The sequence below is a fragment of the Somniosus microcephalus genome, chromosome 1 (genome assembly GCF_052327205.1).
Source record: "Somniosus microcephalus isolate GS21.2 chromosome 1, FLI_Smic_1.0, whole genome shotgun sequence".
NCBI lineage: Eukaryota > Metazoa > Chordata > Chondrichthyes > Squaliformes > Somniosidae > Somniosus > Somniosus microcephalus.
This window is the reverse complement of record NC_140987.1, coordinates 256,557,304-256,572,465: the sequence shown is the minus strand read 5'-3', so window position 1 is coordinate 256,572,465 and position 15,162 is coordinate 256,557,304.

Here is a 15,162-nt window from a genome sequence, read left to right as displayed (position 1 = left end):
CTGTGGTAGAGAATTCCACAGGTTCACCACTCTCTGGGTGAAGAAATTCCACCTCATCTCTGTCCTAAATGGCTTACCCCTTATCCTTAGACTGTGAACCCTGGTTCTGGACTCCCCGGCCATCGGGAACATCCTCCCTGCATCTAGTCTGTCTAGTCCTGTTAGAATTTTATAAGTTTCAATGAGATCCCCTCTCATTCTTTTAAACTCCAGCGAGTATAAGCCCAATCGACCCAATCTCTCCTCATACGTCATTCTTGCCATCCCAGGTATCAGCCTGGTGAATCTTCGCTGCACTCCCTCCATGGCAAGAACATCCTTCATCAGATAAGGCGACCAAAACTGCACACAATACTCAAGGTGTGGTCTCACCAAGGCCCTGTACAACTGCAGCAAGACATCCTTGTTCCTGTACTCGAACCCTCTTGCTACGAAGGCCAACATACCATTTGCCTTCTTAACCGCCTGCTGCACCTGCATGCTTACCTTCAGCGACTGGTGCACAAGGACACCCAGATCTCGTTGCACTTCCCCTTCTCCCAATCTATTGCCATTCAGATAATAATCTGCCTTCCTGTCTTTGACACCAAAGTGGATAACCTCGCATTTATCCACGTTATATTGCATCTGCCATGCTTCTGCCCAATCACCCAACCTGTCCAAATCATACTGGAGTTTCTCGGCATCCTCCTCACAGCACACACGCCCACCTAGCTTTGTGTCGTCTGCAAACTTGGAGATATTACATCTAGTTCCCTTGTCTAGATCATTAATATATATTGTGAATAGCTGGGGTCCTAGGACCGATCCCTGCGGTACCCCACCAGTAACTGCCTGCCACTCGGAAAAAGACCCATTTATTCCAACTCTTTGCTTTCTGTCTGCCAACCAGTTCTCTATCCAAGTCAATACCTTGCCCCCAATCCCATGTGCCTTAACTTTACACGCTAATCTCTTATGTGGGACCTTAGTGAAAGCCTTCTGAAAGTCCAAATACACCACATCCACTGGTTCTCCCTTATCTATTTTACCAGTTACATCCTCAAAAAATTCCAGTAGATTAGTCAAGCACGATTTACCTTTTGTAAATCCATGTTGACTTTGTCCGATCCTGTCACTGTTTTCCAAGTGCTCTGCTATTACATCTTTTATAATGGACTCTAGCATTTTCCCTACTACCGATGTCAGGCATACTGGTCTATAATTCCCCATTTTCTCTCTACCACCTTTTTTGAATAGTGGGGTAACATTAGCTTCCCTCCAATCCATGGGTACTGTTCCAGAGTCTATCAAATTTTGGAAGATGACCAGCAATGCATCTACTATTTCTAGGGTACACACTGCAGCCATGGTATGCCGGTGGTGGAGGTACCTAAACAGCGGCACCACCGCCAATAATGGAGAGAAGGGAGGAAAGGAAAAAAGAAAAGACCAGAGTCAGAGGAATGGAGATTTCAGAGTGGGTGGGTGGGGGGGGCGGAAGCGGGTTGATGCTGGTAGGTTGCATGGCTGGGGCGAGGACATGAGGGGTTTGAACACAATGATGAGAATTTTAAATTTGAGGTATTGGGGGACCTGGAGCCAACCTAAGTCAGCAAGGACAAGAGTGATGGGTGAGTGGGACTTGGTGTGGGATAAGATATGGGAGCAGAATTGAAGTTTACCCAGCATGAAGGATGGGAGGTTGGCCAGGATAGCACTGGAGTAATTGAGTCTGGAGGTGACAAGAGCAATGGATGAGGGTTTTGGCAGCTGTTGGACTGAGGTGGGGCAGTGACAAGCAATCTGAGGGCTTTCTGATGGAGGGGATATGGAATTGGTAGCTCAGTTCAGAGTCAGTTAGAATGCTGAGATTGTGAAAAGTCTGGTTCAACCTGAGACAGGGCCGGGGAAGGAGGATGCATTTGACAGGAAGGGTTAAGAGTTTGTGATGGGAGTCAAAGGCAATGGCTTCAGTCTTTCCCCAGTTTATCTGGAGAAAATTGTAGCTCATCCAAGATCAGAAGTCGAACAAGCAGTTTGACAACATGGAGACAATGAAGGACCAAGACAGGTGGTGGAGAGGTAGAGCTAGGTGTCGTCAATATACATGTGGAAGCTTGATCCCATGCCTTCGGATGATTTTACCAAAGGACAGCATGTAGATGAGAAAGAGGAGGGGGCAAGGATAGAGAAACTGTTTTCACTGGCAAGAGGGTCGGTAACCAGAGGCCACAGATTTAAGGTAATTGCCAAAAGAACCAGGGGGGAAATGAGGAGAATTTTTTTATGCAGCGAGTTGTTATGACCTGGAATGCACTGCCTGAAAGCAGATTCAATGGTAACTTTCCAAAGGGAATTGGATAAATACTTGAAAGGGAAAGAATTTGCATGGCTATGAGGAAAGAGCAGGGGAGTGGGACTAATTGGATAGCCCTTTCAAAAAACTGGCACAGGCAGGATGGGCCGAATGGCCTCCTTATGTGTTGTGAAATTCTATGATTCTATTCTATGTTAGCTGTAACTCCTTTCTGTCTTCCAACTCCATTAAGGCCTGGTCCAATTGGCCTAGTATCACAAGGGTTCCGTCTCACTTTCCCTTAGCATCAATCATCCTGTAATTCACACAATAGCAAAATACTGCAGATGCTGGAAATCTGAAATAACAACAGAAAATGTTGGAAACACCCAGCAGGTGAGGCAGCATCGAGGAGAGAGAAACAGAGTCAACGTTTCAGGTTGAAGACCCTTCGTCAGAACTGGAGAAGGTTAGAGAAGAGAGATTTTTAAGCAGGGGCAGGGAGGAGGGGAGGAAAGAACAAAGGGAAGGTCTGTGACAGGCGGGAAGGTGGGAGAGATTGACTGACAAAAGGGATGATGGTGCAAGGCATAAAGAGAGGTAATGGGACAATTTAAGAAACAAAAGATGACTCTAGATGAGGTGTGAATGGCAATGGCAGAATCATCAATAGCTACCATGTGAGAAGACAAGGGGAAAAAATATATAGGGGCCGAGGTTATGGTCTGAAATTGTTGAACTTGATGTTGAGTCCAGAAGACTGTTAAGTGCCTAATCGAAAGATAAGGTGCTGCTCCTCGAGTTTACATTGAGCTTCGTTGGAACAGTGTATCCTGTAATTCTTGCCTTGTCTGGCGCTTCCAACTCCCACATCTCTGCATTTCTCTATCGGGATAGGGTCAGCAACCCTCCAGGATTGGCCCTGGAGTCTCCAGGAATTAAAGATTAATCTCCAGGACACTACTGCAAGCAGCACCCGGGAGAAAAAATAATCATGGGGTGTTTAAAAGGGATGTGCGTATTTTTTTCATTTTCTTCTAACACTTTTGTTTATTGGTTATAAAACTATTTTAGATGGTGAGGTGGGGTGGGGAAAAGGTTGTTGGAGGCGGCAGGCAATGTGATGCACTCTCCAGGAATAGGTCCAACCAGAGTTGGTAAGCCTATATAAGGCTTTCTACATTTGCTGCACTTCCTGAGGCACCAGGTGCGGACCACTACATCTGGAAGTGTCTCGAGTGGAACTCCTGTATTTTCCACTCTAAAGACCTCTGCTCTTCCCTAAGCCCTTGAATAAAAAGCAGCGAACCTCGCGTACTATTGAGCAGAAATGTTCCATCCCTCGGCACTCTCAGTCCTCAGCTGCATGAATGTCGAGATGCACACATCACAGTAAAGTAAAAAAAAAGACTTGCCTTTCTACAGCTCCTTTCACGACCTCAAGACATCCCAAAGCACTTTACAGCCAATGAAATATTACTGACGTGCAGTCATTGTGGTAATGTAGGAAATACAGCAGCCAATTTCTGCACAGCCAGCTCCCACAAACAGCAATGTGATAATGACCAGATAATCTGTTTTAGTGATGTTGATTGAGGGATAAATATTGGCCAGGACACCGGGGATAACTCCCCTGCTCTTCTTCGAATTAGTGCCATGCAATGTTCCCTCTCAGCTGCGGGCGTGCGCGGCTGCGCACTAACCTGCAAGGTCCCGCGCAGGCCGCTCACCGGCTTTTACGTTGGAAATACCGCACATGCACAGAAATTTAATGGGACCGCGCATTGAAAGAACCAGGCCGCGCAGAACAAAGCGCAGCTTACAGGGAACATTGGTGCTATGGGATCTTTTACGTCCACATGAGAGAGCAGGCCTCGGTTTAATGTCTCAACCGAAAGACAGCACCTCCGACAGTGCAGCGCTCCCTCCGTATTGCACTGGCAGTGTCAGCCTAGATCTTTGTGCTCAAGTCTCTGGAGTGGGAGTCGCCAGAATAACCAGAAAACATCTGCATTTGCTGAGATCCAGAGTGGGAGTCGCCAGAGTAACCAGAAAACATCTGCATTTGCTGAGATCCAGAGTGGGAGTCGCCAGAGTAACCAGAAAACATCTGCATTTGCTGAGATCCACAAGTCGAATTCGGCACGGAAACTGTTAAAAACGCCTAACTATGTGCAGAAATCATTTGATCCCTGCATTCCTCCACTTACCCCTGTCGAAGAAACACACACACAAAACCCCAGCGTGCAAATACACACACACCTGAAATTTCTGATGCGCTGCTCTTTAAGGATTCGGCTCCCACTCGGTCTTTCCCCAAATCAGTCTCGGTGGAGACATTGCCGGATGCCTCATCTCTTTTAAGAGAGAGAGAGAGAGAGAGACGGAGAGAAAAGCCCTCCTCTGGGCAGATGATTGCTCTTAGGCTGCTGTGATTTGTATGCATGAACACTGCTACACATTGGAGACTGCCATCCTGACAAGGATCAGAGCCAAGACTACCCCAGTTACCACACACTGAAGTGGTGGGAGGATATTTTTTTTTGCAACTGTGCTGTGTGCTCTTGTCGAGGAGATCAATTCAGCTGGGTTTGCTTGCGTGCATTGCTGCTGCTTCTTATGACGGCTCCTTCACTCGATATCTGGATTTCCTTTGCCCCTCTCTCTGCCTCCCATTCACTCAATGGTGGTACCTGAGATATCATGAGCCACGCTGAAGCTCCCCGGCCTTTGAACTGGACCATCCGTAAGCTGTGTCACGCAGCTTTCCTCCCATCAGTTAGACTCCTCAAGGTATGGGAAAGTGCTACTTTTGTGGCGATAGGATTTCTCGATCTGTGCTGTATACTAGTGTCATTATTGTTAGCTGTGGGGCAGAATATATTGCAGTCTGTTTGTTCCTATTGCTTTGCCAGCGACTGAATATTTGTGCGAGGGGTTATTAAAAAGCGTTGCACTATTTTAGTAATTGGTATCATTTCATTTTTTTTTGTGCGCTGCATTGTCTGAACTCTTTCTCGTTTCCAGATTTGCCAGCTAGCAGGAGAGGATGCAGTCAAGAATGCAACGCTGGGCTTAGTATTTCCCAGTGTGACAATACTATCTGTTAAAACATTTTTACAAGCATGCGGTTGTGCTGTCACTGTTATAGAAAAGGTGGTTTCTCTAGCAGTTGTGCAGTCACGGTGTGCATTGCATCAGCTATCATGGTATACCCCAGTGTTAAAGTGAGGGGCTAATCCACAATTGGTTCAATATTAGAAGCGGTGAGGTTGCAAATGGGGGGTGAGGGGGGGGGGGGGGTGGGGTGGGAGGACTGAAGCAGATCCTGACTTTGAATTAGCGTCGCTACCAAAACATAAAGAGTAAATCGTTTCTCTGTCAGCTGCCAAGTCCTATTGTATTAATTGTTTTTTTAAAGCGGCGTTCTGTCGGAGTTTGGCTGTGAAGATAAACCCACCCTCGGTGCTGGAATTCCCGCTGCAGGCGTGGCATTTTGATAGAATAACAGTGTACATTTCCATGTATGGGATTCTGGTTTAGGAGTAAGAAACAGCCATTCCACTGCAGTGATTTTAGCTCTCAAGTGTGCAATAAGAATCCTTATTACCCTTCCCTTCCATCCTTCCAATAATGGGACGGTTTTAGCGACCTACTGCAGAAAGACTGTGGCAATCATTGAGCACATTAGAAGGGCACCAGCCGAGATTTAGGCGGCCACATCGGACCGCATTAATGTGGCTATGAACTGATGATCAGCTTGGACAAATTTTGGACAAATTATAGAAAGTGCAATTTTATTTACATATTGCAATTAAAAAATTTGCCACTGAAGAACTAACTAAATGTAAACTATAATTTAATCTTTCCAACAGTATGGGGGACACGATGGGTTAATTACAATCTATTTCTTTCCTCATTCCAATCAATACAATGCAATGACTAATTTGAGCGAGTGTGAGTAATGTGGGCTTTGTCACGCTGATGTGCGACCAAATGTTTACTTTTGCACGATTCACGTTTGATTTGAGTTGCTGAATAAGATGCAAAAAAAAGATGTAGAATTATATCCCTGGCGTCATTTATTAATGCAGGACCGACAATCAGTTGCTCACACCCACACAGTCTAATGTACACAATATTCAAAACTGCCAAATGTATTCCGGCAAAATGATGAGCAGGTAAAGGTTTAAATAATACATTGCCTGTTTTCTCTCGAGAGGGGATTGCGTTTTGTGTATGAAAATATCAAGTGCGAGCACATCAGATTGACTAAAGCCCAGCCAAATGAGAATCAGTCACAGCTTCTGATGATGTGGCTGTGGTCCAGATATGATTCTTGTGGGTGACTTTCAGGGGGATTTGTTTCCTCAAATGCTTAGAATTCTAAGGGGGACAATGAACTCTACCCATCAGATTCTCCAATATTTCACCTGAGCCAGGGAAAAAAATCGTGCCTTAGTGTCATGTTAGATGCTGCACCGAGTTTATGTTGCAGCACACACTTGTAAATTGACTTTAGAAATGACGTCGAATTTTACAGCACAGAAACAGGCCATTCGGCCTAACTGGTCAATGCCGTGTTTATGCTCCACACAAGACTCCTCCCACTCGTCTTGGATTTCTTAGTAACTATCTTACATTTATGGCCCCTAGTTTTAGATTCCCCCATAAGTGGAAACATCTTCTCTACCCTATCGAACCCTTTCATCATGTTAAAGACCTCTAACAGGTCACCCCTCAGCCTTCCCTTTTCTAGAGAAAAGAGACCCAGCCTAAAAATTCATTCTCGGGATGTGGGCAAGGCCAGCATTTATTGTCCATCCCGAATTGCCCTTGAGAAGGTGATGGCGGTGAGCCACCTTCTTGAACCGCTGCAGTCCGTGTGGTGAAGGTACTCCCACTGTGCTGTTAGGGAGGGAGTTCCAAGATTTTGACCCAGTGACGATGAAGGAACAGCGATATATTCCAAGGGTGTGTGACTTGAAGGGGAGCCTGGAGGTAATGGTGTTCCCATGAGGCTGCTACCCTTGTCCTTCGAGGTGGTTCAGCCTTTCCTGACAGTTATAACCTTCCCGTTCTGATGATTTACATGCAGTCTGATGGAAAGCTCTACATTGGCAGGGAATTCTCAGAACACTCTCTGTTTTCTGCTGATTCCCATTATTCCCCAGAGGGATTCCTTTCAGTAAAGCAGGATAATGAAGATTCCCCGATGATGGCAATTGCATTCAGCAGTTCATTAATGTTGTAGTGTTATGCTCTGTTTAGAAAAAAGCTACAGAGCTCCAGCTACTGCGTGGAGCAAATGCCAACTGTATTTGTGTGGGAGGACAGCAACAGGGAATAGTGACCTGGGGAACAGATCGGCTTTAGGAGGGCAGCGGAAACGTGAGGCGATGACTGAATGTTGAGGAATAGATCAGCAAACTGCACTTTAATTGTGTTGTTTTCAAATCCTTCCATGGCCTCGCCCCCTCCCTATCTGTGTAACCTCCTCCAGCCCTACAACCCTCCAAGACCTCTGTGCTCCTCCAATTCTGGCTTCTTGTGCATCCCTGATTTCCATCACTCCACCATTGGTGACCGTGCCTTCAGCTGCCTAGGCCCCAGGTTCTGGAATTCCCTCCCTAAACCTCATTGACCAAGCCTGTCCTAATATCTCCTTATGTGGCTCGGTGTCACATTTTGTCTTGATAACGCTCCTGTGAAGCGCCACGGGATGTTTTACTACGTTAAAGGCGCTTTAGAAATGCAAGTTGTTGTTGTTGCCTGCCGATTGGCTATTGGCCATTTTTGCGTTACCGGAGAGGTCTAATTTCACCCCTACTGTTTACAATTCATGGTTTTACTTTTATCTTCGATTCACGACATGGAATCTAGGCCGATGAATTTTGAGTTGGAATTTCTTGAGACAGGAACTTCCTGCTACATGCCAAATGCAAACAAAAAACCTGATTTACATCAAGGAGCTATGTCCTCCTATTAAATGAATCTGGGGGAGTATTGGTAGCTGCTATGGAAGGTTCTGAAGTCCACATACCTTCCACCTCCTTAATTAAAAGCATTTGTGAAATGCAGAATGCTGAATAAAACATGGAGATTTCTTTTAAGGAGGAATACCTTGAAAAAAGAAAGACTTGCATTTATATAGCATCTTTCACAACCACCGGACATTTCAAAACACTTTACAGTCAATGAAGTATAGTCACTGCTGTAATGTGGGAAACGCAGCAGCCAATTTGCACACAGCAAGCTCCCACAAACAGCAATGTGATAATGACCAGATAATCTGTTTTTTGTTATGTTGGTTGAGGGATAAATATTGGCCAGGACACTGGGGAGAACTCCCCTGCTCTTCTTCAAAATAGTGCCATGGGATCTTTTACGTCCACCTGAGGCCTCGGTTTACCATCTCATCCGAAAGACAGCACCTCTGACAGTGCAGCACTCCCTCAGCACTGCACTGCAATGTCAGCCTAGCCTTTGTGCTCAAGTCTCTGGTGTGGGATTATGAACCCACAACCTTCTGACTCCAAAGGCAAGTGTGCTTCCAACTGAGCCACAGCTGACACTATAAAGGTGCTATAGAAATGCAAGTCGGTCTTTTTTAATTGATGCAAATGCTGCTAGAATTGTCATTGGACGGACCAACTCTTTGCTTTATTATTGGTGTCCTTTTAGGGAGCTGTTCTGGTGGAATCCCAACCCCATTAGTGCTGTGTACAAAATACATCCAAAAATACTCATGCTACACCATTACACCCTCAACATAAAGAGGCCGCCTCACCGTTGACAGCAATTAAAAAAAGAGAAAGAATGTCAGAAATGACCAAATCTGAACATCAACATTTTAATAAACTTGGCCATTAGGTACCTTTGTCTCTTACTTATGAAAATATCCACCATATTTCATTAAATCTGAATGTTTAGAGATAACATTTAATAAGCTTAAACCATAAAGTCCAAGTTTAGCAAATCTGAAAACTTTAGCCAGTCGTATTAATGAAAGAAAGACTTATTTGGCGCCTTTCACGACCTCAGGACGTCCCAAAGCGCTTTACAGCCAATGAAGTACTTTTTTAAGTGTAGTCACTGTTGTATTTTAGGAAACGCGGCAGCCAATTTGCGCACAGCAAGCTCCCACAAACAGCAATGTGATAAATGACCAGACAATCTGTTTTAGTGATGCTGGTTGAGGGATAAATATTGGCCAGGACACCAGAGACAACTCCCCTGCTCTTCTTCAAAATAGTGACCGGGGATATTTTATATTCACCTGAGAAGGCAGACGGGGTCTCGGTTTAGCGTCTCATCTGAAAAACGGCACCTCCAACAGTACAGCACTCCCTCAGTACTGCACTGGGAGTGTCGGCTGAGATTGTGTGCCCAAGGTTTTGGCGTGGGCTATTAAAATGAACTACTTTATATTAAAATGTGAGCATTTAGATTTGTGGTTTGATAAATCTAAAAAGTTGTAGTCAAGATTTACTAGATCTGATTATTAAATATAAAATTTTGCAAATCACCATATGAAGATTCAGGATTTCAAAAATCTCTCAACTTAATAAATTAAGAATTCACAAATGAATAATAAACAGAGACTTACATAATTAAACTTTAAATCATCTAGACTTCAATAAATGACAAAGCTGAATAAATAGAATTTAAGAAATTCCAATTTGACAATAATGTTTTCATAGTATTAATATTTATGGGACTTAAAGCTAAAGATTATGAAATCAGTTAGACTTTAGTAAAACTTTCTTACCTATTCACCTAATAACATTTGATTTGGAAAAGCTGCATTCTCTTGTCCAGCTATTTGATGAATCTAAAGAAAAGATCTGTGTTCACAGTAATATTTTTTGCATTTGTCATCCCATGCATTTATTTTGAAACTATTTCCGCAGTGCAGCCCCTTGAGACCACCTGCAGGCTGGTCTGCAATTGAATTTCTGTTGCCTGACTGGTTTCTCAAACATTCCATCAAAAATTCTTCAGTGTATTATAGGATTACACTAAATTATGGTAGAATACTTGTCAAAATATATCAAACCTGTTGCATGTAAGATTTTTTTTCGTAATCAGGCCACTGCCAGCTGTGGCTCAGTGGGGAGCACTCTTGTGGGTTCAAGTCCCACTGGAGAGATTGAGCACAAAATCTAGGCTGACCCTCCAGTGCAGTGCTGAGGGAGTGCTGCAGATGTCAGAGGTGCCGTCTTTCAGATGTAGATGTTAAACTGAGGCCTGCCTGCTCTTACAAGGCACTGTTTCAAAGAAGAGCAGTCGAGGTATCGCTGGGGTCCTGGCCAATATTTATCCCTCAACCAGCATCACTAAAAACAGATGATCTGGTCATTATCACATCGCTGTTTGTGGGAGCTTGCTGTGCACAAATTGGCTGCCACGTTTCCTAAAATACAACAGCGACTACACTTAAAAAAAAGTAATTAATTGGCTGTGAAGTGCTTTGGGACATCCTAAGGTCGGGAAAGGCGCTATATAAATACAAGTCTTTCTTATCATTTAGAATGTGTTTTTTGAGATCGCTATTCCAGATACATCATCTTATCCCATGAAGCTCTCAATTACAAAGTCTAGTGCTTGACATTTCTTTTGATTAACTTTAATTTTTTAAACTGCCATATCTATACTGATGCATCTAAAGAATGTTATCACGTCTAGTTCTTTCCTTACTAGTGCAAAGAAAATGTAAGTCTTCAAGCTGTGCTGAGGATCACACTAGGGACAGGAGATTCTCCAAGCCAGCTGTTTTTCCATTAACTGCAATGGAACTGAATATCAGGCGTTGTGTGTCTCGGGCAGCCGATCTGATGCCGTCCGTTTTGTGCCACCGCCTGAGACAAATTTCTAGGCTCAAACCGCAGGGTTTTGTTCCCAATGGGATTGGTTTACTGGAACGCAGTTATCACACTGGGTGATTCCAAGTTCCTGGCTGACATGAATTAGAAAGTCAATCTAATCTCCAAACTAAGATTGCTGCTAATTTAGTTGTGTTTCGTAATTGGATTGCATGACACAGATACTGATGGGCGTGGTACCTTGCAACCGAGCTCAGTCATTCTATCCTGGAGGGGATGAGCTGAAGGTGATTTGTGTCAGTAAAATCTGTCATGTCATTCTAAAAGAATCTGGGCTCTTGATAGTCAGTGGAGTGAAAGGTGTCATATCCGGTAAAGGAAACCTACATATAACTATCATTGCAATTAAGTATGAATTACTATCAAGACTAAATTCCCGTCAGTCAGCTCAGCAGCGATGATGGGGGCCTAATGAATTCATTCCATTGTTGTCGGTTCAGAACGACCCTGGCTGCTTCAGTCACCTGTTACGTTACAACAGTGACTACACTTCAAAAGTACTTCATTGGCACTTTGGGACATCCTGAGGTCGTGAATTTTATTCATTTATGGGATGTGGGCGTCGCTGGCAAGGCCAGCATTTATTGCCCATCCCAAATTGCCCTTGAGAAGGTGGTGGCGAACTGCCTTCTTGAAGCGCTGCAGTCCGTGTGGTGAAGGTACACCGATAGTGCTGTTAGGGAGGGAGTTCCAGGATTTTGACCCAGCAATGATGAAGGATCGGCGATATACTTCCAGGTCAGGATGGTGTGTGACTTGGATTGTAACTTGGAGGTGATGGTGTTCCCAGGCGCCTGCTGCCCTTGTCCTTCTAGGTGGAAGAAGTCACGGGTTTGGGAGGTGCTGCCGAAGAAGCTTTGGCGAGTTGCTGCAGTGCATCTTGTAGATGGTACACACTGCAGCCACGGTACGCCGGTGGTGGAGGGAGTGAATGTTTAAGGTGGTGGATGGGGTGCCAATTGAGCGGGCTGCTTTGTCCTGGATGATGTCGAACTTCTTGAGTGGTGTTAGAGCTGCACTCATCCAGGCAAGTGGAGAGTATTCCATCACACTCCTGACTTGTGCCTTATAGATGGTGGAAAGGCTTTGGGGAGTCAGGAGGTGAGACACTCGCTGCAGAATTCCCAGCCTCTGGCCTGCTCTTGTTGCCACAGTATTTATGTGGCTGGTCCAGTTAAGTTTCTGGTCAATGGTGACCCCCAGGATATAGATGGTGGGGGATTCGGTGATGGTAATGCTGTTGAATGTCAAGGGGTGGTGGTTAGACTCTAGCTTGTTGGAGATAGTAATTGCCTGGCACTTCCGTGCCGCGAATGTTACCTGCCACTTATCAGCCCAAGCCTGAACGTCGTCCAGGTCTTGTTGCATGCGGGCATGGACGGCTTCATTATCTGAGGAGTTGTGAATGGCACTGAACACTGTTCAGTCATCAGCGAACATCCCCATTTCTGACCTTATGTTGGAGGGAAGGTCATTGATAAAACAGCTGAAGATGGTTGGGCCTAGGACAGTGCCCTGAGGAACACCTGCAGCGATGTCCTGGGGCTGTGATGATTGACCTTCAACCACCACAACCATCTTCCATTGTGCTAGGTATGACTCCAACCAGTGGAGTTCGGTTTTACTAGGGCTCCCTGATGTCACACCCGGTCAAATGCTGCCTTTATGTCAAGGGCAGTCACTCTCACCTCACCTCTGGAATTCAGCTCCTTTGTCCATGTTTGGACCAAGGCTGCAATGAGGTCGGGAGCCGAGTGATCTTGGGCAAACCAGGCATTAGTGAGCAGGTTATTGGTGAGTAAGTGCTGCTTGATAGCACTGTCGATGACACCTTCCATCACTTTGCTGATGATTGAGAATAGACTGATGGGGTGGCAATTGGCCGGATTGGATTTGTCCTGCTTTTTGTGGACAGGACCTACCTAGGCAGTTTTCCACATTGCCGGATAGATGCCAGTGTTGTAGCTGTACTGGAACAGCTTGGCTAGAGGCATGGCTAGCTCTGGAGCACAAGTCTTCAGCACAATAGCCGGAAGGTTGTCGGGGCCCGTAGCCTTTGCTGTATTCAGTGCGCTTCTTGATATCACGTGGAGTGAATCGAATTGGCTGAAGACTGGCTTCTGTGATGGTGGGGACCTCAGGAGTCGGCCGATATGGATCATCCACTCGGCAATTCTGGCTGAAGATGGTTGCAAACGCTTCAGCCTTGTCTTTTGCACTCATGTGCTGGGCTCCACCATCATTGAGGATGGGGATATTCATGGAGCCTCCTCCTCCTGTTAGTTGTTTAATGGTCCACCACCATTCACGACTGGATGTGGCAGGACTGCAGAGCTTTGATCTGATCTGTTGATTGTGGGATCGCTTAGCCCTGTCTATAGCATGCTGCTTCGACTTTTTAGCATACATGTAGTCCTGTGTTGCAACTTCCCCAGGTTGGCACCTCATTTTTAGGTACGCCTGGTGCTGCTCCTGGCATGCTCTTCTACACTCCTTATTGAACTAGGGTTGGTCCCCTGGCTTGATGGTAATGGTAGAGTGAGGGATGTGCCGGGCCATGAGGTTGCAGATTGTGGTGGAATACAATTCTGCTGCTGCTGATGGCCCACAGCGCCTCATGGATGCCCAATTTTGAGCTGCTAGATCTGTTCTGAATCTATCCCATTTAGCACAATGGTAGTGCTACACAACTTGATGGAGGGTGTCCTCAATGTGAAGATGGGACATTGGCTCTACAACGACTGTGCGGTGGTCACTGCTACCAATACTGTCATGGACAGATGCATCTGCGATAGGTAGATTGGTGAGGACGAGGTCAAGTAGGTTTTTCCCTTGTGTTGGTTCTCTCACCACCTGTCGCAGGCCCAGACTGGCAGCTATGTCCTTCAGGACTCGGCCAGCTCGGTCAGTGGTGGTGCTACCGAGCCACTCTTGGTGATGGACATTGAAGTCCCCCACCCAGAGTACATTCTGTGCCCTTGCTACTCTCAGTGCTTCTTCCGAGTGGGGTTCAACATGAGGAGTACTGATTCATCAAATGAGGGAGGGCGATAGATGGTAATCAGCAGAAGGTTTCCTTGCCCATGCTTGACCTGAAGCAATGAGACTTCATGGAGTCCGGAGTCAATGTTGAGGACTCCCAGGGCCACTCCTTCCTGACTGTATACCACTGTGCCGCCACCTCTGGTGGGTATGTCCTGCCGGTGGGACAGGACATACCCAGGGATGGTGAGGGAGAAGTTTGGGACATTGGCTGAAAGGTATGATTCTGTGAGTATGACTATGTCAGGCTGCTGCTTGACTAGTCTGTGGGACAGCTCCCCCAATTTTGGCACAAGTCCCCAGATGTTGGTGAGGAGGATTTTGTAGGGTCGACTGGGCTGGGTGTGCCATTGCTGTGTCCGTAGCCGGTGCCGAGGCCAATGCCAGTTGGTCCATCCGGTTTCATTCTTCTTATTATTTTTGTAGCGGTTTGTTACAGGTGAGTGGCTTGATAGGTCATTTCAGAGGGCAGTTAAGAGTTAACCACATTGCTGTGGGTCTGGAGTCACATATAGGCCAGAGCAGGTAAGGATAGCAGATTTCCTTCCCTAAAGGACATTAGTGAACCACTATATAAATGCAATTGTTTCTTTCTTTACCTGTATCCCTTTCTGTGACAAGTCACTCTTGGCCATTGTCTATACAGCTCTTCCTTGCTCCATGTCCCTCTGTGTGCTTCGCCATGAAACGTTCTTAAAACATTCCCCAAAAACTATCGCAGTCATCTCTCTCGGACCTTCTGTATAAGCTTTGTTTCTGGTCCAAGCCATGTTCTTATTTTATCATCATTGATCCTTTGCATCCTGGATACTCCCAGTATTCCTCTCAACCAACTCATCTTTGCTGTTTAGTATCTTTTGCTTGTCAACCTTTCTCCTGTTCCAACAACAACAAAGAACAACATCTTATATTTATATACTGTCTTTAATGTAATACAGTAAAATGTACCAGCGCTCA